Source organism: Pteropus vampyrus, unplaced genomic scaffold (genome assembly GCF_000151845.1).
Source record: "Pteropus vampyrus isolate Shadow unplaced genomic scaffold, Pvam_2.0 Scaffold88, whole genome shotgun sequence".
NCBI classification, from domain to species: domain Eukaryota; kingdom Metazoa; phylum Chordata; class Mammalia; order Chiroptera; family Pteropodidae; genus Pteropus; species Pteropus vampyrus.
In genome coordinates, this window is record NW_011888869.1 from 392914 (window position 1) to 419028 (window position 26115).

The 26115-nt window shown below is 36.9% G+C and overlaps 1 long non-coding RNA gene across 1 annotated transcript in view; it reads left to right on the forward strand.

Annotated features, from left to right (window-relative positions):
• LOC111742195 overlaps positions 1-25579 on the forward strand; it is a 41828-nt gene extending 16249 nt beyond the window's left edge. Inside the window, exons 3-4 of the long non-coding RNA XR_002781226.1 lie at positions 17260-17373; positions 23221-25579. This is a non-coding gene — a long non-coding RNA (uncharacterized LOC111742195). The remainder of the gene's footprint in view (positions 1-17259; positions 17374-23220) is intronic.
• Positions 25580-26115: the final 536 nt, after the last annotated feature.

The following is a 26115-nucleotide window of genomic DNA, read 5'->3' on the forward strand; positions in this document are numbered from 1 at the left end:
AAAGCATTATTAACTGGCCCTTCTCTAGAGAACATATCTTGAAGAGGTAGTCCCACATAGGAGGTCTCGAGGAAATTGGGATGCTGCATGTTTTAGCTGTATCATTTAGTTATATCCAACCTTATTTCTTACACATTGATCTTCTTTCCCTCCCTGCCCTTATAGAATCACACGTGAGGATGTTGTGTCTTGTTTTCAAAAGACTTAACCTTAATTCTTTAGAATAACACTTATTTGATCCCGAATCAAGTTGTCATGGAGATGCTTAAAACATGAAAGTATCTTGATATTTCATATTTGGACAAATAAAATGAGTACACAAATAAATTTAGCAATTATTAGTAGAGAAAAATTTTAATGCTGATGGAATTTATCCTAGGTTCATTGTTGCCCAGGAGATTCTCGGTGAGTGGAGATAGAGGCCTATAAATGAAGCTAATTTTTAGTAATTCATATCCAAAGACGTTTATAGGGATTTATCTAGAAGGCATATGTCATGCTTGTTTGTTTAATTTTCAGTCTTCGAGATGTCAGGAAAGTCGAGATTCTCTCTCTGAGTTGCAACTTACCCTGTTTAACATAAAGGTCCCAGGAAATATTCAACTGAATGATTAGGACAACATTTCAGGTAATTTATAGCTTCAAAGATCCAGAAGATATCTATATTGTTGATCTTGTCTTTAGACAACAAGAGTCTTAGCCAGAGTGTATTGAGCAGACAGACACCTGGCCTGTACGTATTCGGTGTATACCTAGGGAACTCCACAGAAAGCCAACAGTCTATGCAAGACAGTCCCAGGGCAAAAGGACCAAGATATTAGTGTATGAATAAACAATTGCTCATTTACTGATGGACCTATAAATGAATAAAATGGCTACTAGTAGGTTATTTGATTGCAATAAACCTCCAAGGTTAACCATTCATAATAAAATGTAGATGCTAAAATTGTATACCTGCCTGAATCTTATTCTTGCTTGGTAGTTCCCTCCCTCCCAAAAGATCAAAAATGCCTATGATTAGTTCTACATTATTAACAATTTTAAAAAAATTAAATCGGGTCCACGTTATCTACAGACACAAACTGTTTTGCAGAAGCAGATAGGATTTTTTTGAATTTGTAAACAAAACTGTGAAATTTACATTAGTATAAAACATTACTGTGTCAAGGATAAAAATGAAATCACTTCCTAAAGAAGTGCTTGGGAAAACACAAAAGAAGTCGTCCCAAATTGCCAGTGTAACTACTGCAGGCATAAGAACATTGCTTGAATGCTATTTTTAAAAGACGGAAAGAGATAACTAAATGCAAGACTATTTATTTTTCCTTTAAGTAGAAAAAGCCCATTCTCTCGTGCTTTCTTCTAGAAGCAGAGCATCGAAGGCTTGTGCAGTTCTGTAAAATTACACACGCCATATGCTTCAGACCTCAGATTGTGATTATTTTGGTTTGACTTATTGCTTTTATTTCATAGGAAACACAACCATTCTATTTGAAAGGCTTGTTAAATATGCCGCCATTAGTTGAAGTAAAGAATTGAAACAAGCAAGATCTCACATTACCCTAAGTGAACACTTCTTCGTTACTTCACCAGATTGTCTTCTCCGAGCTCCAGAATGTGAAAAATGCTGTCCTTCTCACAGTGATATTGACAGCATGTTGCGGGTTGCCCTTATGTGTACCAGCTGGGCTTCCAGTCACAGGGGCCATACAATCTAAATCAAACATGTCTTCCTGTGCAGAATAACATGCTCCAAAAGTTCCTGTTGCCAAGAGTTTGTCGAATACACAGAGATGCTTACTGTCATTCAGGACTTTTAAATGATTTATGTGAAGTGACTGTCCCTTGTGCACATAGCCTCAGGGGCAGCTGTCCAAAACCTTACCAGAAATGCAACATATTAGATTGTCTAGGGTCACCTATTAGGAATGTCGACTCTAATTCCTGGTGCTGCCAGAGATATGGGAGAGTTTATATACGACGTCCAAGAACGTCTGCCAATTTCAGCAGCTCAGGGCTTCTGAAACACCAAGTCCAGTGCTTCTCCTCATGCGGGCACTTCCTGGGCATCACTTGTTTATTTGTGTATCAGAAAAGAGCAAAGGGAAGAAAGGAGAGCCACGTTTATTTCAGCTGCTGAGCAGCAGTGCAAGCAAAGGTTAGTTGGGAGACTATGACAGTATTGATTCAATTTAGTTTGGGGTCAAGTTTACCTATCCAGATGCTAAATCTTGACCTGCATTAACTAAGGATAAGGTTAACACAATTTATGTTCAGTTACTTTGGAAATGTAAATATACACAAAAATAGACCAAATAATTTAAAGATCCCCAAGTAGTCGTCACCCAACTTCAAACATTGTCAATTTATAGCCTGTCTTATTTCATTTTTATCCTGCTAATCCTCCCCCCTGCCAAGACATCCTATCTTTCTGCTATAACTCTCAGTATAAAAATTATTTTTCTCAACATAATAACAATGCCATTTTTTCTCCTAAAAATTTAATAATGTCACCAAATATTGGCCCTTCAAAATTTTAGTTGTCTCATAAATGTTATAATTTTTTAACAGCGTGGTAGAAACAGAATTCAAATAAGTTTCACATCTTGCAACTGGTTTTAAGTTTCTTTTAATTCATAGGTTCTCTTTTACCTCTTTGCTCCTTCTCCTCCCTGCCTTCTTCTTCTTCTTCCTTCTCATCCTCCTCTTTCTCGCTATTTGTTGAACAAATTTTATTTCATAAAAATTTTGTTTCCATTTGTTCTATAAAATTTCCCAAAATCCATTTTTCCGGCAACATCCCCATGTTGTCATTTAAAATTTTCTGCTGTCGTTAGTTGAATTCAGAGTCTTAATCTAAGCTGGGTTGGGTTTTTTGGGCAAGGCTACTGGATTAGTTCTCTATGGCTGCCATAACTCAGCACCACAGACTGGGTGGCTTAAACAACAGAAGGGGATTTTCTTACAATTCTGGAGGCCAGAAGTTCAAGATCAAGGTGTCAGCAGGGTTGGTTTTTTCTGAGGCCTCTCTCCTTGGCTTGTAGGTGGCCATCTTCTCCCTGTGTTTTCACATGGTCACTTCTCTATGGGCATCTCTGTTCAAATCTCCTCTCCTCATAAGGACACCAGTCATAAGGGATTACAATTCACCCTAATTACTTCATTTTAATTTAATTACCTCTGAAGAAACCGTCTCTAAATACAGTCACATTCTGAGGTACTAGGGGTTAGGAAGGACCTCAACATATGAATTTTGGGGAGGACACAATTTAGCCTATAAAACTACTTTCCAGGTGGTGTGCTCTCTCATCAAGAGGTACATAATATCTGATTGTTTCTCTTTTTCTGGTTTTGGCAGCCATTGATTATTAGTGCCTAGATTCATTAATTTATTAGAATTTGCAAAATCATGGTGTCCTAATTCTTTTGTTCTTTCTGTACTAGCTGGATTACTTTGATTTTTTTTTAAAGTCACCTCATCTTCTGTTTGGTTTGCAGTGGTACAGTTTGTTATCGGAAAGACAGAATTAATATTTGATTCTTTTCTTTTATTTACTAATTTTCAAATTAGTAAGTTGGTTCATTGGAATCCTCCAATGTGGCTAGTTTGTTGTGTTTTTTAAAGTGACATTATGAACTCATGGATGTTCGTGTATATGTATATGGAGGTAGATGTGCATTGACCCATTGCAGTTACCACCCTTTTCTGCAAAATTGCCCTATTTTTGGTCAGTGGGAGTCTCTTCAAGCTTGGCTCCTAACTCCCTTAGACAGGACTGTAGTAGTCTTGGATAGCTTCCTTGTCTGGTGTGGCAGGATGTACCAGGCTCATGCTTTCCATTTCCTTCTCCAAATCCAGAATCAAACATTTCTCCAAGAAGCCTCAATTTCTTTTAGTGGAAAAGGTATTTGAAGAGTGGAATCTGAGTAACTAGTGGAGCTCACTGCTATTGAGTTGGTTCCTATGTCTAGGCATTTACAGTAAATAGAGCTATGAAAAAAAAATGTAAACACACACAATCATACATATATATATACATGTGTATCTTCCCAAGGAAATTCAGGATTTATTTTTCAGCTCTTTTATCTCCACATCTGTATTTTCATTCTCTCACTCCCAGAATCCTGGTTCTCAACCAAACTGGGAATGATTAAACAATCACATCATTGCTTACTTGCTTTACCCCACAATATACCCACAGTAGAGTCAGAGTAACACTGCCAACACTTCTACCAAGACCTTTGCAGTTCTTTTTGTGCACTAGAGATTTATACTCATATTTCTGTGCTTTCAAATCCCTTGGGATGATACCTCTTTGTGGGTTAAATCATCAACTGGACATCCATTTAGAGTTGGGGTTTTTTTTTTTTCTATTTGACATTTAAAATTATTTTATAAATAAGTAAGATCAAAGATGCATCTTATAGGTAAGATACGTCAAACCAGTATCGCTTTCCTATTCTGTTGTTGTTTCTTCATCATTACCAAATGCATCTAACCCAGAGAAAGGGTTGGATGATGTCACGGTGGATTTGAAGGAGGAGGTGAAGCCCAAATCATGTCTTACCGAACAGTTGCAAAGAGTGACCTTGATTCTGGGAAAAACTGTCTTAAAGGCCTCAGCTCTGCTCAATGAAGAAAACATTTGTTCTGCTACCCACTGTGTAATTCATCTTTGAATTTCAATAAGTTAGCCTTTAAGTTGCTAGACAGAAAATAAGCTGCAGTGTTCTGTATAAACCCTGCCATCTTTACACATTGCCATAGAGGCTAGATATGAAAAGTTTTTGTCAAATATGTGGTAATTGTTCTCCAGGGTAATTCATCGGAACATGTGAATATGTTCACACAAAATAATAGCATCTTGGAATCTAAATATAGCAATTCTAGAAGCTAACTCTTACCTGTCCTTCAAGCTCAGATGACCTTATGGAGTTTTCCTGATTCTTCCTCGAAGTTTAGATTCCCAGATATATGTGTCCACTATACCATCTAAAATACTCCCTATAGTAACAGGCATTGCATTTAGTGGTTACACTCTGTTAGGTATCTAAACTGGGCACCAAGCATAGTGCCAGGCACAAATAGGTAATAAATATTAGTTGACCAAATATATCACTGCATCTTCATATACTCTAGTATAATTATCTATTTATGTGTCTCTCTCCCACCCCACTATATGATAAGCTCTTTGAAACAGGAACTGTGTCTTACTTTCTTGGTACTCCACTTGTCCATAGTTTGGATGGAATAAAGAACAGAAGCGACACTCTCAAAAACTGAATTACACTTATAGAGGATAAACACAAAGTGCTTTTAAGGATCGTATTATAAATATGAGGCAACATTTAAAGACAAAGTGATGACATACTCATAAACTCTTAACTGTGTCAGATCCATGCTGAGTACTTTATACACACTGACCTTTCAATCTCAAGACAACCCCATGTGCTAGTTATTATTATTCCCCTTTTTACCTTGAAACGGAGTTTCAAAGGGCAACTACATTTCATAAGATAAGGGAAAGAAACCAACTCTGTCCAATTCTAAAGTCTTGCTTATAGGATCTTCCAGTTATGGAAACCTCAAATTATCAAGTCTTAAAAGAAAAAGTAAAATAATAATAATAATAATAATAATAATAATAATAATAATAAGGAAAAGCAGAAATGATAGTATGTAATGCACATTAAATGGAATGGATGATTATTATTTTGTTGTTTCATCTGGTAATTTAGATATAAGCTAAATGATATTATTGATCTTTAGTAAACCACTCATGTAAATGTTAGTAATACAACATTCGAAATTACCAGGCCTGAGCCTGAAATTTTAGCTCATCTGTTTATTTTTAGTTTGCAGTCCATGCTTGGATTTCACTGTCACACACTATTTTGTTGGGTCCAGCGTCTGCTCTGTCGGTAACCCTGGTCTCCTAAAACAGGCTTTAACAGCTACAGTCCTGATGTCTGAAATGCTGAGAAATTACAGATAGGCCAGTGGATTGCAGTGCCTCTTTCTAACATGCTTTAGACATCAGTTTATTTCATAAATTACATGGAGAGTAATTTGCAGTCAAGGGCCGCATTCTGAAGTGACTGAGATTTTCCCCACCTGGGCATCAAATGATAGCCTAGTAAATTTTCTTAAGATTACCAGCACTATCTCTTCTTTAGCTAGTTTTTCTCTTAAAAACAGTAGCTTTTCTAAAACTATTACGTCTTATCCTTTTGCTGTAAGTGCTCCATCCCAAGATGAGCAATATTCATTCAACAACAAACATTTACACGTACCTCTTGGCACCTCCTACAATTAAATTATCAAGCATATATTAGGCTGGATCTGTCATGTCTAGCCTGATGGGATATAAGGAAGCAGGCATTATATTATGTCTGTCTTGTTCACTCCTGAAACCCCAGGCATAGCATGGTGCTTGGTACATAGTTGGCATCTGGGTATGTATTGAATGGATAAATGGGCACCAACTATCTATGTGGCACTGCAGTAGTGACATGGGTGCTCTGTACTGACCTGACTGCACCCCAGGCCTCCTGAGAGCCCTCCTCCCTCACCGCCCAGCTGAAGAAAAGACTAGGGTGAGAGGAGGCTCGGGGGAAGGAAATGTGAAGATAGCTTTTAAATAACAGTCCTGAAGGGCCAAAGTGAGAATCGCTGCTGATAGTCTCAAAACTTAGACAATTTTGTTCCTTAATGCTTATGGAAATCCCTCCAGTGTGCCAAGAACTACAGCCTTAAAAATAGAAAGCTGTTAAGATTTATGGATGTTTTGAAGAAAACAACTCCAAGTAAAAAGCATGCATTTGTGTACCAATATATTTTAAATAGTGGCTGTCATTAAGTCTCTGCTAGTTTAACAACTGGTTTTGCCAGTTGTATTTCATTATGAAATAAAACAGGCAATTTTCTACACACCACCTAACGAATGCCAAATACAGGCACACCTTACACCTTTCTGCATAAACGGAAAGCCATGTTTATTCAGGTCAATGAATGTTTCTTTAGTACTAAAAGTCCTGGTTTCACACAGAATTTTTTCCAACTTTAGCACCCTTAACTAATAAAATTATAGTTGACTATTGCTATTTCTCTCATTTTATGATTATTATGTTTATCAAAAGAAAATGCTTATATATTATACATAATATAGAACTATTTTTTTTCCATTTTAATGAAATAATTTAGGTCCAGGTACATAATACATGTAAATAGTACTAAAATGCTTATAAATAATAATTTAAAAAGCCCTCCTCTTCTCTCCCTGCTCCCTGCCTCAATGTTCTTTCTCCAAATACAGCCACTTTTTAGCTTATTTGTTTCTTCTGGAACTTAACCCAAATTCGTATTCAGTACACACTCCCTCTGGATCTCCCAGTTGTCCCACTACCGTCTGAGCCGATAGTTCTTTAGGCTTCTGCGTGGCCAGATGGTATTTTTCTTTGATATCATCTTGGGAATTCCCTTTGCCTGTCACCTTTATTGGGTCTCTAGCTTCTTGAAAAGTATTCCTTTCTCTTTCCTTGATTTATCCCCCTTGTCTTGCTAGGTAATATTCTCCAGTTGCTTCCTGGGAAAAAATGCTTTGAGGTGCATTTCTTTGAACACATACATATCTGAAAATTTCTTTTTTTCTTCCTTCCCACTCGATCCTTTGGCTGGGCGTAGAATTTTAAGATGAAAGTCACTTTTTGACTGACATGGAAGTCATTGTCCCATTGTCTTCTAGTGTCCAGTATTGCTATCAAGAAGTATTATACTTTATTGATTCCTGATCCTTTGTAAATATCCAAGTTTTTCTCTGGAAGGCTTTAAAATTGTCTCTTCATGCCAGTATAATGAAATTTCACAGTGACTTGACTTGTGTAGTTTTTTAAAAATTTACTTTGATGGAGACTTTCAATCTGGAAATTTATGTTATTATTTTCTTAGAAATTTTCTTGTATTAGTGATTTCTTTCTGTTTTCTCTGATCTCTTAATAGTTGGATATAATTTAATTTTAATTGATTTTCTTTTTTTCATATTTTTCCCATTATTTTTTTTTATCCTTTGGACTTTTTGTTCTACTTTCAGGAGATTCAGCTATATAGTATGAATTTCTAACCTGCACTGAATCTCCATACTGATTGTTTTAGCTAACAATATAATATGAATATTAATACATTTTGCTACATTATTTCAATGCACTTCATTTCTTTAACTAATAGATAGCATTAACAGAGTACCCTGATTTGTTCAGGATAGTTTCAGTTTAGCCTCTTGTCCTCATGACCATTTCAATTATCTTCCTTTTAGTCTCAAAAGTGTCCTGTTTTGCGAGAGAAATTATATAGTAACACAATTTACTGAGTACTTAGTATATACCAAGAGGTGTTCTAAGTGCTGTATATATAACAACACATCTATACAATAACCATCGTATTACAGATTTGGAAACTGAGGCATAAATAACTTGTCCAAGGTATCACAGTTAATAAGTAGGAAAGCTTGGACTTGAACTCAGGAAGTCTGTCCTCAGAGCTCTTGCTGTTAACCGCTGTGTAGATAGGGCTGTATAAATGCTTACAATCCCCTATTTGGGAGATATGAGGTTATTTCTGACTTTGTATTACTGCAGACACTGTTGGGCTTCCTTTTCGCTAAGCCTTTGTGCATCTCCTGTATTACAACCTTAGGAAAGATAAATTCCTACTGAAACCAGCTTTCCTGACTCAGCACTTTTCCAACTGTGCCATGCTGTGCACTTCTCGAGGACGGTGCTCACTAACAAATCCTATGATTACGAAAAGTCAGGCAAGAAAGCAGATTGGGAGAGCCAACATCTGAAAAAAGCTATGTTTCTGTAACTCTCAAGTAAATGAAAAGTTGGGGGAGGCTGTAGTTAATTCTGATCTTTTAAAACCCCTGTTGCCCTTCTCTTCCAAGGCTGACGTCCAGTTTGGTTGTCCTTACCTTGGAGTTTACAGGCTCCTTGACACCCCCACCCCCCATCTATTGACAATGGCCAACCATAGGAACTTGAAATATTTCTTAAGACATTCTTTTCAAGACAAATATATAAATCGGCAAATAAGTGGCAAATATCTCAAGGCCCCAGGTGGCAAAGAGGCAACTTTATTGTGACATTAGGTCAGAGACATGTCAGCAGCTCCTTTATGGAATGACGTCTGTGTGTGACTAATTCTGTTGATTTCATAATCTCAGTAACTCTTTCACTTGCATGGATAAAATGTTCACCCAAGTCAGCAGCCAGAAGTTTTCCTAAAACATTCTACTTAAAGCCAGCTGAAATCTTTCTCAGGAGTCCTCATGACTTGAATTCCTTCCAGCTTCTCCAGCCTGAACAATACCAATTTGTGCTGTTGTGATAAGAACAACTAGAATGTGCAAATATGTATTGAGTGTCCCGTGTATGCCAAGCACTGTGTTAAATGTAAAGAAAAGAAAAATAAAACAAGATACGTCCATGCCCCACAATTTTCGGTAATGGTGTATAGCTTCTACAGGATTCACTCCTTAAAACAAAACAAAAAGCCCTGTTTTCTTATGACCTCTTTTATTTTGGCTGTGAAACCAGTTCTTCCATTTCCTATTTGTGCTTTTTATTCTTTTTGTTGAAATTAAAAATATTGTATGTATATATTAGAAAACACCCAATTACAAACAGAGGAGACTATATGAAAATGAGTTAATCATTGGGTCACATATTTAGAGAAACTTAATATTTAAAACAATAGTGTTTCAACTCAGAAGAAAAAAAAAGTTAAACCACACCCAGTTACTGCAATCATTCTCCGTCAATGTACATTGTATTGCAAGCTTCTGTTCACATCAATCTGTCCTGAAAGTCTGTGAGCTACTTGAGAGTCAGGCCTCTGCTTATTAATTTTTTAAATTCTGAGCACCTGGCAAACAGCAGGTTTTCATTTTATGTTTGTTGAAGTATATCTTTATTGGTCTTTAAGGGGCAATAAACTATGTAAAAACACCATTGATTTAATAACAGCTTTACGTGGGAAGAAGAAAAGAGGCACCACATTTGTACACTACATTTGTAAACAACTATTATAAAACATATCCTGATTTCAAGAAAGTTAAAATTTTGAAAGTATGTCTCAGAATGGAGGAAATCCTGCAATTGTCCTTCTAATCTCAAAAACACAGTGGACTCTTGCCTCCATTATGTCACCAGATAAAAATTCTTTAGCGTTGGTTGTATTCACTCAAATCACCCTACTCTTCCTACGGTGCTTTTTCTGAGACCACTGATAACTTTCAAATATTTGTCTGTTATTGTTTTCTTGGATTTCCATTCCCTTGTATTAAACCCTCCTCTCTGAAATGCTTCAATGACTTTGACAGCTTTCTGTTGCCCTAACTTTAGGCTCCTTTTCTCCGCCAGTGGCTCTCAATTCATCTTGTCCTCAATGTGGGCAGCCCCCGAGGCTCACTCCCAATCTTTTCTCAGTCTTCACTAGTGGCACTAAGCCCTGGCTGTACATCAGAATTACTTGAAGAGTGATCCCTTTAAAAATGTCCAAGCCCAGATCCTATCCCAGATCAAATCAGTCAACTTGGGCTGACATGTTAGGTCTGTGACCCTCAGTCATGTAACTTAGCCTCTGAAATTCAATTTCTTCACCTGTAAAATTAAGATAATGTTAAAATCTACTTCACTGCATTGCTGAATACATTCTTACTTCCCATCATTACAGCAAATACCATCTCTTCTTTTTTCCATTTATTTAAAGCTTATGTTCCTTTGAAAGTTCAAGTCAAATCCTTTCTCCTTCCCACAGCATTCTATAATCACAACTTATTTTGGCTCATTTGCAAAGCACACGGAAAATTCAAGATGGGCCTGTTAAAAATGGAAGTCTCCTAGCTGACCTTCCTACAATCGTTCATGTCACCTTTCAATCCATTCTCCTCCACACAGCACTCCAACATTCCAGAGTGATCTTACAAAAAAAAAATTGGATCATGTTGCTTTTAATTTTGAATCTTCGACTCTTTTTCCTAGATTGGTAGATTAAGCACTAACCTTGCCCAGGAAAGAGATGGTCTTCAGTTGCACTTAGAGAACACAAGGGAGCCGGGCGCACCTGGGCCTGTCTTAGTCAGCATCCTATCCAAGAGCATCTTCCTAGCCCATGCTGGGACAGGAAGACTTGTGAGCAGTTGGATGTGCTTAACGTCTCTAGAGGGCTGTAGCATTTAGCTTATTGACACCTGACTAGTTAGAAATAGGACCTGAGGGAGAGACTACAGAGTCATCGATACGCTAAAAAAGAAATGTTTAACTTTCCTAGTTATAATTGTCTTCATTATCCTAGTTATAATTGTCTTCATTATTAATTTGTCGCTCAACATATGCAAATTGGTTTTGTTATTTTTCTTCATGTATATCTATATACACAAAATCTTACAGTCGAAACCATAATCCTCTCAGTACAAACTGTTTTTCATAAATGTTTTGCATCCTCATGACCTGGTACAATCTATATCATATTCCCTAGAAGTTAATGTAGTCAATATTCTTTTATTCAAGGGAAATGTTCCAAGCTTCAATATATCCAGATACTTTCTAACAAGTCTTTTATATAATAAACGCAGCAAATTTTCACATTTATATCACAAGTGCTTGTTAAACTTTCTTTGCTTTTCAGTGGCCTTTAATGTTGTTTTTTGTTGTTGTTGTTTTTTGCTTGGCATGTTTGATAGGACATTTGTAAATAGATGTCTGCAATGTTTTCTGAACAAATGAAGTGGAATATTTTAATGAGAACATGTGCTTTGCATGCAGTACATTTAATTATTTCTCTATGCCTTTAAACATGTGATATGCTTTATATATGTTATAAAAATTATTTCTCTATGCCTTTAAACATGTGATATGCTTTATACATATAAGTTATAAAAATTACCCAGTGAGATCTTTTGTTGTCCTGGGACTGTGTTGTAAGAACTAATAGACTTTTGACATGGGATTGAGGGCTTGTCTCTTTTGGGTGCAGTTTATGTTGTTGTGCTATAGCAGAAAGAGACTAAAACCCATTAACTTTGCACATGTTAATGCTGTATCCTTCAGCAGTTAAAAATGAGGTGAAATAGGCTTCAGAAAACCTTACCTCCAAAAATCTAAGGGTAACAAAGACCTTATTGAATCTGCAGTCTTGTAAGAGCAATGCCAATTGATCCTTCCCCTTTTAGGAATCTGAATTATATGTTACATCTAGATGACAAGCCTAGATATGTTCTTTTCCTGTAATTTAACATACCTTGAGCTAGACATGTTTAATTTAGGTTAAAGGCTGCCTTAAAATAGCATGAATTCAAGCTATTGTGTGACTTCAGTAGGATTACATTTATTAACCAAGAGTACCCATTATGATGGTTTCTAAGCCAACAGCATGAAATGAGCTTTTTTTTTAAAACCAAAAACAATTATATTGTTGTTTCTCCACAGAAAGAATTATTTACATAGTTAAAGCGGCCCTACTCATCCAGCTGCTATTCTTAATCGCCGTTGGCTTTTTAATTTTTTTTCTCCACTATATTCTAACAGTTGCTTATTCTATATTTGCTTTGCCCTTGTCTTCCTTTTAATTAAAATCCTCAGATATTGAAAATTTCATGTTTATTAGGAATAAAAATTCATAATTTTACAAAGAAACCTACCAGAAATAAAAAATAAAGTGGTGGTATACTTAAAAGTTTTTTAAAATTAACCCTTTTACTAATTTAGAAAGAAAACTAATTAATTAATTAATTAAAAATATATTCATAAGTGCTTACCATGGATTTTGGTATCTGTGGCTTAATTTATCAACAGCAGCTTGGCTTAGTTCTTCATACTGTAAAAGGAAGAAAATTAATGTACCCTTAATTCCAACGTAAATAGACACTAACATGTCTAAGGGTCTACGTTCCTAGTCAAAAAAGGACTCAGGGTGGAAAATAAAATAAGAAATGTTAAATTCGATTAAAAGAAGAAGGTTTTTTGATTCTTGAACTGAGAGAGAAAAGTACAACAAGTGAAATAAATGCGACCCTACGTACTTTACTTTCTATATAAAAGGCTTAGGTGTTGGGTAGCACTCTTTTCGTCTTTATGATTCTGTGTCTAAAGAAACAGGCATTTGAAACTACTATTTATCACTTAGACTCAAAGACTTTAGGTCTTTTCACTTTACCTTCACAGAATTAGAAAATGTGGTGGTGATAACATAGGAAAGAGCTGGATTATAGATAGCTATGGTAAAGTGTAGGTCTAAAACCTCCTTTTGGAAAGCATAATTTAGAATATTGATGAAATATTTGGCAGCTGAGAACCAATACCCACATTAAAAAAAAAAACCTCACAACTTCTCATGTACACTGAAATTAACTATTATCACTGAATTGGTGACCTCTATTTGCTGGCTCCTTTTCCCCAGGAAAAAGTCAATGGATGGCACATCTTATGAATAAGCATGGGGAATGAGCTTCAAATTTATACTGAAAACGGTTTTGGTCGGTAATCGTTTCTCAGTTTTTCACAAAAGGGTTGGGAAACAACGGTATGGATTATCAAAAGTATTTCCCTTCAGTTTTGGAATGCATATTTTGCTTAAATTGATATGGGATGCTATATTCATAAAAAGTAACAGAATCATATTATGATAATTTCAACATCAGAGAAATTACTTGGTACTTTTTAAAAAATCCTTTTTTCTTCCTTTTCCCTTAAGTTTTTGTTTAGAATGGCTTTCATGAACAAGTACTTCAGAGTTACTTTTTTGGGAAAAGATCCATTTACTTAAGTAATATACTCAGGGGAGAGGATCTCAAAACTTAGTCATCTCTAGCTCTTTAATGTCCATGTATAGAATAAATAACCAAAGAAAGTGACAAGATTTTAATGTAAGGTTGCCTCACTATTCCACACACAAAAAAAATGATAACTAATCATTTGTACATAATGGAAAGATCATAGTGTGTAATTTTGTTTCTTCCATTAATTTCTGACCTATTGATGCCCTGAAAACTGACATTATCAATTGACTTATAAATAATTTTTATTATCAGCTTCTGGACAAGTTTTCCAGGAGTTGAATGATCTTCTTTTATCTTCATTCCCATTTTTAATAACCAAAAATTGCCTCCTCTTAATCTGGAAAGACTTTTCTTAAAAACAAAATAACAGATTCTTCTCCTCCCCCTCACTTCTATAAATATCAGTATATAACATCTCAAGACTTTTGTTATCTAAAATAAGCTGGCCCTTCTCTATTGTAATTTATTAATTACACTTATTTTGACAGTCATGCTCACTGTGGTGTTAAAACTAGTGAAATTCAGAATCAAAAATATCATTTTTTCACTGATCAGTTGTTCATAAAAGAAAAAAATTGATTCAAAAACTAATTCATCATCTTATAGAAACAGGTAACAACTGATTAGTATATTCTCCATATGAAAGAAAGCAGTAACAATCTCTTATAATTACAAAAGCAATATAACTCAAAATTAGATATTTTCTATTAAGCAACCTTTCAAAAAGTCTAGGCATTAATAAAAGGGAAATATCTGCTAACTACATTTAGATACTGTGAATTAGAAACAATTTCTGAACGAGTTAAAAATTGTTAAATTTGACTTAAATTAATTGCGGACGTTTGGGGCCTAGTCCAGTTAACATCATTGCTTAATACTTTCACTTTTAATCTTAAACCCCTTCTCATCTGACACACTTAGGAAATCTTTTTGGGATTGATCACTAAAGAATCCTTTTGCTTCGTTGCTATTTTTCACTCAAGATGCTTTTCTTCATATATCCAGTTTTGACTTCCCTTACTAGAAAGAACCATCTCTATAAGTATGAGGTCTTTCTCACCAGTAGAATGAATACAATGGCAATATATTTTAAGAATGCATAGACACTAGGGTTTCTCTTCTCCATCCTCCTCCTCAATAACATGGAGCTCTCAGTACCTAACATTTGAGTGGAAAATCCCCTAAGGCTGCCTTTTCTTATGCTAATGAATCTTTTCTACATTTGCCTCAATTTGCAAAATATTACTGTTAACCCCTTCGGTGTCTTTCTTCCCACAGCCCGTGAGAAGCGTTCTCATTGTTGTAGCTGGATCACCAAATTGCATAATGTTGCCTATTCTAGGCTGGAACTATTGAAGGGAGTAAGGGGGCATAAAGGCCTTTGTGTGAATGGAGCATTTGAAGTATTCATTTTATATTCAGAGCAGGAGTAGAAACAAAACAACCCTTTCTGGAAAATGTCAGTGTTTAAGGCATGAATTCTGTAGTGCATTTTTCTTATTAAAAAGCAAAAAAAAAAAAAAAAAAGAACAGTGCAGAGACACATACTTCATTTTATACCACATTATGTGTGGGCTTCAGTACCAATATGAATTATGTCCTGGTCTGTTTTTTTAACTGTGATATTTTTAAATAATTTGAAAAAGTACATCAACTCTCAGCAAGTAGACTAAACATTGGGTTTTATGAGTTTGTTGCCTATGGCCCCAGTAGCTCTGTTTTCTGTGGAGCATCCAAATAATGAGCAACATATTTCATCATGTTTTTAATGTGCTAATCATAATGTAATTCAGAAATCTATATAGGCAAGAAAATACAGTGTATATGGCATTAATAATACTAAATCTCATTTACTGACTTATTCCACTAGATACTATGCTAAGTACTTTACATACACATCTCACTTAATTCATTTAACAATCTTCTAAGGTATTATTATTATTATTATCCCTGTGGTAGGCAGAATTCTAAGATGACCCCCAAGATTCTCACCCCTTGGTATACATACCTTCTCCTAGATATTCGACCAAATAATAATCTAGGTTCTGCTGTGAAGGGATTTTGTAGATGTAAATTAAGATTCCAAATCAGTTGAATTTAAGAAAGGGAGATAATGCTCAGTGGACCCCTTAAAAGGGGTGGGCTCTTAAAAGGAAGTGGGCTCTTACTGGCAAAGGGGATTTAAACCACGAGAAGGATTTCACATGAGGGAGATTTTCTGTTGCTGACTTTAAAGATGGATGGGGCCAGGTGGTGAGGAATGTGGGCAGCTTCTAGATGCAGAGAATGGCCCCGGTTAATGGCCAGAAAAGAAATGAGTACTCAGTCCTACAGCGACAAGTAACAGAAATCTGCCACAACCACATGAGCTTGGAAGGGCCCCCAAAGCTCAAATGAGATCACAGCCTCAGCCAGTACCTTGATTTAAGCCTAGTGAAACCTAAGCAGAAAATCCAGCCATACCTTTCCTGGACTTCCAACCTTCAGAACTGTGAGCAAATAGCTAGGTATTGATTTAAGCTGCTAAATTTTGGTAATTTGCTATGCCAAATAGAGAACTAATACAACCCTCTTTTAATAGATGGTTAAACTGAGACATTATTAAAACAAACAAACAAACAAACAAACAAAAAAACAGTAGGCAGACTAGCATGCAAAGAGAGAAAAGTGAGGAAATGAGAAGTTCTTCAACTGGCTACTTTCACTTGTAAATCACATTCAATTTTTCATTAAGGTCACAAACATAGATTTGCTCTGAAAAGCATTGTGAATGCCAACTTGCCGCATTTATTCTTAGAGAAAAGGCAAATATTTCTTCTTTTCCCCCTGTACTTCTCCAAGGACATAAATATTTTCCTCATTTATTATGGATCATTATTATTCATAACACTATTCCTATAATTTAAGATACATTATGATTTTGTTTTAAAGCAAAATTAGAATTTACTCTGTTAGGAATTGTTAAGATTTTTGATGAGTAACCAATTATTTTGTTATGAGCCCTTTATTCAGAATTGGTTGATAATCCCCACTAGAGTCTGAAATTTGAGCAGATTCAACTATTTAAGCTACAAAAAAGCTACACAACAGTTTCCCCGAGTCTCTATTTGTGCTCAGTGCATAGTTTCTAAAATATAATCAAGGCCTGTTTTGCAACTGTTCTCATCTTTAGAATTTTCTAATATGTTGGCAGTGTTGTTAAGACAAAGGTTAAGAGTGTGCTTCTCTCAAGTTATTGTCCAATTACCTTCACAGCACAGAATTACACTAGAGATATAGTTCAGGCATTGTGAGCAGTAATAGCAGAAATAAGTTTTTTTAAAAAAAAAATAAGTGGTAAATAGTTTTCAAATGACTATTGAAAGCTAAAAGTAGAATAATTCTCAATCTAATGCTCACTTAAAAATTTATTTCTCCCCTTCAGCATCTTGCAACTAAGACACTGCATGAGAAAAGAAGCAATCTCAGTCTCCATCTCCCATATTTCTTGAGAATCATCTCTGCCATGCTAAGCACTGGGAAGAGTGGGGTTGATCCTGTAAGTATAAAGTCAAGTAAAATAGATCTCAGATCTCAAGTTGCTTAAAGCCATTTGGAATGAGGCTGGGATTGGGCCGTCCAATTGCTCAGAGCAGTCACACTAAAATCTTCAACAATGCAAAGAAACTTTCCTATGAATGCTTCCCCAACTGAAGGAACTCACATGAATTCCTACAGCACTTATTTTCAGTGCCATTTTCTTTGTGCCCAGAGACATAGCTGGGATGACATTGAAAGGACCTCCTATATCTAATAAAGTGTTTTCAATTTGCTCAACTAAGATTTCTTGATCTCCTAGTTTCAATCCTGGGGAAAGAATAGATACCTCCAGATTGCTAGTCTCCTTTGCTGTGCAATCGATGCATTTTTGTCAACACAACTGAGGTTCTCTGTGAGTGTTGTATATAAATAGTAAGGGAAAATTATAATCCTAAATTTATAATGATTTTAGAATTTTTCCCAAAGATCTTAAAAAGCCAGGATAAATGTCAGATTTAGATGTTCTGGTATTTTAGCTACCTGGGCTTTGGGTATTTGATCATGCACAAGTTTCAGAATTCTTTGACAATATATTTTAAGGAGCTATGGAGTCAAACTACAGGTTTACTAGAACTTGTTCTAATTTATACAATCTTTTCTTAGCTTTGTATCTCCCTATGATCATCAAATAATATTTGTTGAAAACCAATGATACATGCTTAATTAGTAATTTTAAGTAGTAGAATTTTTTTAAAGGTGATGTTTATATTTAGACACATACTCAGGATGTTAGTTATGTCAAGCCCTTCAAAAGTTAGTAACCACTATGGAATATTTTTAGCCTTCTTTAACGAAGGAATAGAAACACTCGCTAGGCTCTAAATTACACTGAGTTCCTCTTCTTTTTTTTTTTCATGTTTCCACATTTTAACAAAAAGTGTGAAAATTAGCATGTATTTCTTTCCAAATCTCCAATAATTATAAAGTCACCTCAACAAGAGCGAGAAAGCCCTGTGTTTTGCTGAAGCGCCGGGTCGCTGGGGCTGTGGTACCCAGCAGAATGTGGGAGTGGCAGTGACCCTAGCTACCGGCAGAGGTGCTTTTCATTTCAAATGCATTATTCTTCATGGGGCTGCTTTGAACACAGGGTTGGCAGCGCACATCAGTGACACTTGCCTGCCTTGTATTCATGGCCTTCCTTAGAGAAAGGAAGCGTCAAACATAAAATTTACTTACATTACATTTAGTAACGAGTAAAATTTTTAAAGGAAATTACTTCCTTCCGTGTACTTGAGGGATCCTATAAGCCAAGTTTCATAAAATGGGGAAAATATAACATCTGTGTATAAAGAGGTTCATGGTGTTAATATTATTTTCAAGAAAAAAAAAAGACGGTTATTTGGCCTCTTTAGCCAAAGTTTCTCCTCCCTGACAGATGGTCAGCATGTGGCAGTCCCTTACTGAAAGCTCACCGCACTATCAGAAAATGCATTGCTTTATATAGCACTTCAGGATGAAAGGTACTAATGTCATTATTTTTATATTAAACCATAACCCGTTAGGATGCAAATAACTCTAAGAAGCATAAAGTGAGAACTGCACACACGCCCATCTGGGAAGGAAAAGCAACAATCCAAAGATGTGCCTAATTTTAGAAAAGCTATTTTTCTATTTCACTTGTATAACTTGGTTGAAAAAAAGAAGCTTTCTTATCTTTTAAAAACCTTCTTTATTGATTATAACATCTGGAGATTAAGAGTGTGAGACCCAACCTTGGTGACTATGATTCGTCCAAATGAATCCAAAGGTAAATGAGAAATTTGCAGTGAAAGACACCCAGAAATTCTGAAATGTGTCATTGGCGGTCGACATAGTGATCAACTCCACACTGGCAATAGTTCTTTTTCCCAGGCGAATTTTACAAATTTCCTGGACATTGTTTGTGAGGATGGACAGTTTGGAAGAATGAACAGAGTCAGGCTGGTATAGGAAAGAAGATGTGGTTTGATAGAACCTCACTGTCTTGTCTATTTTTTCCATAATCCAAAGAATGTGTTTGATGATATATTTTGAAACACTATTAAAGTACTCACTAAGTAAAAAAATTAAAAATAACTATTACTGAGCTACATCTTATTCTATCAAGTATGTGGGTTATATCTACTAATAATTCATTTTAATATTATAAATGAAGCATATTGTGTGCAACTAATGCAGAATGGTAAGCTGGGAGGAAACAGAGAACCACAAAGAAAGGATGCATACAGTACCTTATAAAGGAAGGCAATCGGAAGTGACCCTGCCAGACCTTGCCTTAAAGAAAAATAACAAAAACATACACTATACACAGTGGCTTCAGTCTAATGTTCTGACTTCCTTTTTCATCATTTCGTCTCATATACACTGTACTCCCCACCTAGTCCTTGAATTTACCGCCTGGGTTGAAATTCTGGCTCTGTCCTTTACTAGCTGTGTGGTCTCAGGCAAGGAACTTCACCTATCAATAGCTCAGTTTCTTCATCTGTAAAATGGAAATAATCACAGTACTTTCCTCACATAGTAAATACTCATTCGGTGGTATCTTTTTATGTTTACTTTCTCTGAATAAATCGCACTGAGAAAAATGTCTAATGTAACAATCAACCTAGGATGGGTTTATTCAACAGCCATCAAGGAACTCATCTATTCAAATGCCCATAAAACCACCACAAAGAAGCCCTTTGTATTTCATAACTATGGAATTTGTGGCAGTTAAAAATGAAGCAGAAATTTTAAAGCCTTGAAGATTTTACTTTTTATTTTCTTATACTGTACCATGTATAAATCTTTTAGTGGGTTCCCACAGTTCTCCTTATTACTGTCTGCAGATTTTTCAAGCTGTTATACTGTATGATATACTGGTTGTAATATATATTATGATTAATTTACTTAATATTGTCTTTGGGACAACACCTATGAAGAGTTAGTCATCAAGTCCAGTATAACATTGTTTCGAGAGGGAATCAAGTGACTTAAATAATTTGGTCACAAGGTCATAGTGCAGGAGCAGAAGATAGGCACCAGGAAGCCAGCTGATACTGTTGAAGTTTGAATTAAAGAAAGGCCAGAGGAGAGGAGACAAGCTGAGCTAAGAAGCAGTCAGAATTGTCCTCAGTTTAGCATGAGGTTAAAACCAAAGGAATTGTTTTAATGGTCCCCACATATTCTTCCAAAAAAAACACATACAGTTTGGCAGAAACCAAATCCACTGGAAAAAAAAAAAAAAAAAAGGAGAAGAATGTACTGCTCTTAAATCTAAGGTAATCACAAAAGCAGTGATCTTTACTGGCTTATATCCACGTGTATTATTATGGCATTGTAATCCACATACGAGTGAGTAGGAAATAGCTAAACAGAAAAAGATCCAGCAGAGAAACCCAATATTGTGATTTTTACTGACCTCTGCGATGTGGGGAAATTTTTCACGAGTCACTCAGCCTGGAAGTTATCTTCCTACCAAAATCCAGATGCTCTGCAGAACCCACCCACCCCCTCTCCAGAGCCCCAAACAGAAGAGACCATTCCCAGGTAGGAAGCAGCTGCCCTAGGCCTTTTACCAAGAGGCTACTAAAGGTGCCTGAGCTCCCTTAGCTGCCAGCCTATACAAACCAGGAGCGGGAAATTAGGAAGAGCAGCTGTTCAGGCTATAAAAACCCACTGGATGAAGGTTTTTGCTTAAAAGGAGGAACTCAGTCAGAGACACTGAGGAGCCTCTGAAGTTAGAATGAAACAAAGTGCCAGCTTGACTGGGACTGGTGTGGATGAGGGCGACAGAGCGATGTGATAGAGGTCCGCCAATAACAAGGCACCAAAGAAAAGGACATGGATTTAGACATTTCCCTACGTTACATCACAGACTCTCTTATATCATTTGTAATTAGGTGCTTGTTTTTATGCATAGAACATGTGTGTATGTATCAGCTCAAATGTCAATTCACGCCAAGTCTTATTGATTGGAAGTGGCTGCCTGAAGCACTGGATTGATACGGAATCCAAGTTTGAGGCTAGACTCAAAAACTAACATTGCCATCTGCTTTGGGTGCAGAGGGGAACATCAGCAGCCTCGATGACAAAGCATAGGCCTTAACTGATGGAAAAGTTATATCTGATTCTCTGTTAATATGTATAGTCATTCTCAGTGAATCTCTTTGCCGTCATTATAAAGTTCTAAGGCCAAGGAACCCTTTAAGCTATTGCTTAAGATTGTTACCTGAGACAGGTAAATCCGTGAAAACAATTACTGTCAAAATGCTGGGGCCAAGAAACTGCACAGATGAGAAGCAATAACCCTTCTGGTTTGTGTCAAACCAGATCAGCTTCTGAGTGTGCCACGAGCTTGCGGAGAAAAATCATCCTACAGCTCACACTCAGTCCCACAGCGGTTCAGAGGACAGTGCTGCCAAGCAGAGCAGTGACTTAAAGTCGCCTGTGAAATACAAATGGAAAACAAACAAAAACGGAATACCTTCCTGGAAGGCTAAGTCATGGTGGACATCTATTTTGGATTCTCAGCTTGCTTCCAAGGGCAAGGAGTGCTGGACTGAACTTCATCTGAGCAGACAAATGTGTTCTTAAGTTAAAGATGAAGAAGGAAGAGAAGCAATACACACTCAAGATGGGCAGACAGATTGAGGGCCACGTGCCAAAGCCGGGCCTTGCCCAAAGAGAAGCAGTAAGGCAACGAAAGTTCTGGATTCTCTTCAAACCAGCTGCCTTCCTTTAGAGCCGTACTCTCTTTGCTTGTGGCCAGTTTTGAAATTTAATCGAATTTCTTTTCTTTTCTTTTTATTTTGACTCAAGTAAATTTATTTCTCCCAGGGACGAATTTTAAACAGCTATGTGCTATAACCAATTTGACAATATTTTGTGGTCCCTATATTCTGTAACATAATTTGCATTTTTATTAAGGTATAATTTCCATGCACAAAACTATAGCCATTTTAAATGTACACTTTGATGAGTTTGATAAATGACTGTGCCCGTTACCATCCCGCCAATCAAAATACAGAACATTTCAGGTCAGATATGGAAGCACATTTGTGATCTTCATCTTTGTGGCCTAAGTGGCGGAGGGTGCAGTTTCAGAACCTCAGTGTTTGTTTTGTTTAACGGGCACTGAGTAACATCAGCTGCGACAACCACAGCTCCAAGAGCTGAGATGCAGATGCCAGCCCCACGCGACGCGCCATGCTTGGTGCATTCTCATATTCTCAATTCAATCCCCACAATGATAATATTAAACACGTAGAGTGCCACTTACATGCCAAACACGGTTCCCAGCACTTTGCAGATATTAACTTGTCTAAATGTTTACAACAGCCAGATCGAGTAAATACTAAGATCCACAACGAAGAGACTGAAACACAGAGGTTAAGGAACTTGCCTGAGGTTACTCACAGTTTGTAGGGGACAGAACTAGGATAGGAATTCAGAGATTTTTGTGAAGTGAACACTCTAAGCAAGGTCAGGTGGCAGAGGAGAGAGCAGAAACGCAGAGGGGTGAGCTCACCAGCCCAAGGTCACGGAGCCAGACCAACCTCAGGTCAGGATTTGAACCCAGGTCTTCAGAAATGTCCAAGACTAAGCTGCCAACCACTTTCCTGTACTTCTGTGCAGACTGGGCCAGGGAATGGCTTTTTTAAAAAAAAAAAAAAAAACAAACCTTTACCATATGAGGCTGTACTATATTGCCTTAAGAATTTGAGGAAATCCAGTTATTGCATAATTGATACATGTTCTATTTTCAGATAATGCAAAGCTTACCTGGAAAAAGTCTGAATTCTGAGATTTTACTTCTAAAATCACCTGTCTGTCTTCTGTTTCACAGGAGACTATACGGGCTCCTGCTGGCATTCATATCACCAAGGGAGAGCGATAAGACAAGGTTTCTAAGAGCCCTCTGGATTACCTGATTCAAAGGCTTTATCGACACTGTGGATTTTGGCGATCGGGGCTCATTCGTGAGCAGTGTGGATGGATGCTGTCCAGCACCGCTTCCTTTACACCACCCACTCATAAGGTGGTGTTGGGATGGGAAGTGTGTGAATGTCACAGCATAAATGTGAATCTGAGAGTATCCACAAGCCAAACACCAGTGCTTTTGGATTACCCACGGCTTCATTTTCTTCACTCCTCTCCTCTCATGTATTAAGGGGCCTAACCGAGGAGGATGGTAGCAAGGACATTTATTCACACATTCACTTTTCTGCAAAACTCAAATCTCATTACTTCTCCATGACAGACCAAGAGCAGGATGCTTCCTATGGAAGCAAACTCAGGCAGAATTCAAATAAAAAGAAAGTATGCTATGACGAACATAAATTTAGAGCATTACCTTAATGTGAAAGCCAGTCTCAAGCCTTGTTTTGTTGATAAAATTATGCTCTGGTATTCCCCAACCAATTTCACCAGCATACTCGTGTCTATATTTCATTGGAAAGCTTCTGTTTGAGGAAGGCCTCCATAAATATCTGAGATCTCCGGTTTTTTCCAGTGCTGGACGCTTTTCGCCTACATAAGCCATGTGCTGATAAATTTTAGGTAGATAATCCTTTTTATAATCTGGGCCTGAAAAATACAGAAAAAACATACTTAAAAAAAATCTCTGCACTTCATTCTGAGATGCTTTTGTTATTTTAAATGGTGGAAATAATAATAGCTAATAATTATATGGCATTTACTATGTCCTAGGTGCTGTTATAAGCCATTTATACATGTTAATTCAATTAATCCTTGTAATAATCAAATGAGGTAGGTAGTATGTCTTCCCCAGTTTGTAGGTGGGGAAAACGAGGCACAGAAAGATCAGTTACTTGTCCAGGGTCACAACTAACAAACTCTTTACTCCCTGACACACTGCCTCACAGGTTGGGCCTTCAATTGCCCAACTAAACTGCTTATAATAGTAATCAACTTATTACAGACATGTTTTATACATTAAAAACCCTCACTCATACCACATTTGCAGGATGTTGGCCTTCAGATGTTGAGGAATTTTATCTAGATGGATAAAATCTGAAATGAGAATTAGAAAATTCCACAAGTGTGTCAGAAATAATTGGAAAACGGAGAAGACTTTCAGGTAAGGACGGCTTCTATCAGATGATGACCAAAGGCAGAGGTATTTCATAAATATTGATATTCTAAATGTGAGACAATGAACAGGAAGGAATCAATGAACTGTGATAGTGGGTAAAACAAGCAAAAATAAGAGGTGGTTTGGGAAAAGATCACTGAAATAAACTTGATATTGAAAGTTGATGATGTGAAAGTATAGAGGAGAGCTAAGACTTTTGGGAAGAGTGATACGGCCTAAAAATAGACAATGAGATGCTGGCCCAGGAAGAGTTTCAGAAGTCCTAGGACCAAAATGGGCACAGGATTATATGGGCAGATTATGGATTCACAGAAGGAACTTCATTCTTATTACCGAAAGTTGACCTTGGAGGCAGAAGCTGTCTGTTGTCACAACACCACCCGGGCCCCCCCTGACCCTGTAGCTCCTCTCATTTTGCTCTTGGATCAGGGAGCTCAGTATTTGCAGAGAACACAGGTGGGTGAGGACCTTGACCAGGTACTCGATGGAATGATGAATGTGGTAACAAGTCTGTGCTTGGAAAAAGAATCTAAGCTTTTCAAGGAAGTTGAAAACATAAGAAATCGCTCTTCAGACACATAGTTTTGGCAGATGTTTTCACAGCTTCCTAATCTTCATTGCTCCCCTCGATGCACTGAGTGTTCACTATGTCTAATTTCCCTTGATGAATACATTATGGCTTCGATTTAATCCGCTTCAGGTTTTCACTTAAATATAACGACTTTGGTGAAGTATAGAATGGCCAGAGCATGAAAATCTGTTTTCTCTCTCAATATGACAGGTGTTGGGGTCTCATCTACAAAATTCCTGTCATAAGGAGATTTTTGCAATCTCCTCTAAACAGGATGAACTACAGAAAAACTATGTTAGTCTTGCTGGAATTTCAGTGTATATTTAGCCCAAGTGTTTTTCCAAATGTTTCCCAGGAGCGTACCATGAAGATATATGTGTGAGGGGGAAGCACTTCATAGTCAAATACTTTTGGGAACACTGCTTGCTACATTTGCCTTTTAGATATGCACAACATATGAAGGCATATTAAAAGTTCCGAGAAACCCTATGGTAAATAAACCTGTTTACAATTATGTAACGAAGCATCTCACAAACTTATCTAAACATGGAATATTTTCTCACTGGGCCACGGGGTCACAAATATGAATCCAACAGACACTAACAGATTTGGGGAAATATTGATCCTCTGTGTAAAGTTTCCATTATTGTTAAAATTTTGTCATCACCACATACTACCACAAGTATGAGAGCAGATTGTTTGTAGTTAGTTTCTCAGTTAGTTTCTATGTGGACTGCAATAAATTTTTAAAGCGAGCCATTACTTGACAGCTGAGTCAAAAGCACTTAGATTTAGACAGAGTGATGGGAAGTACATATGCTCCGCAAACCAAAATTGTGTGTGTACATGGGGGGCTCCAATCAACTTTCTCCGTGGTTTAGTCAAGTCACTGGACTTTTCTAATCCCCCATTTCCTCACCTGTGCCTTAGAAATAGAGTGATGCAATGTGCAGAGCAGATAAGATTCCTGGGAAGACCCTGCCCTGGCCACACAGCCAACTCAGGCACCTGCCTATGAAGCAGAGGCAGCTGGATGCCATCGTCTGGGGTGGGCC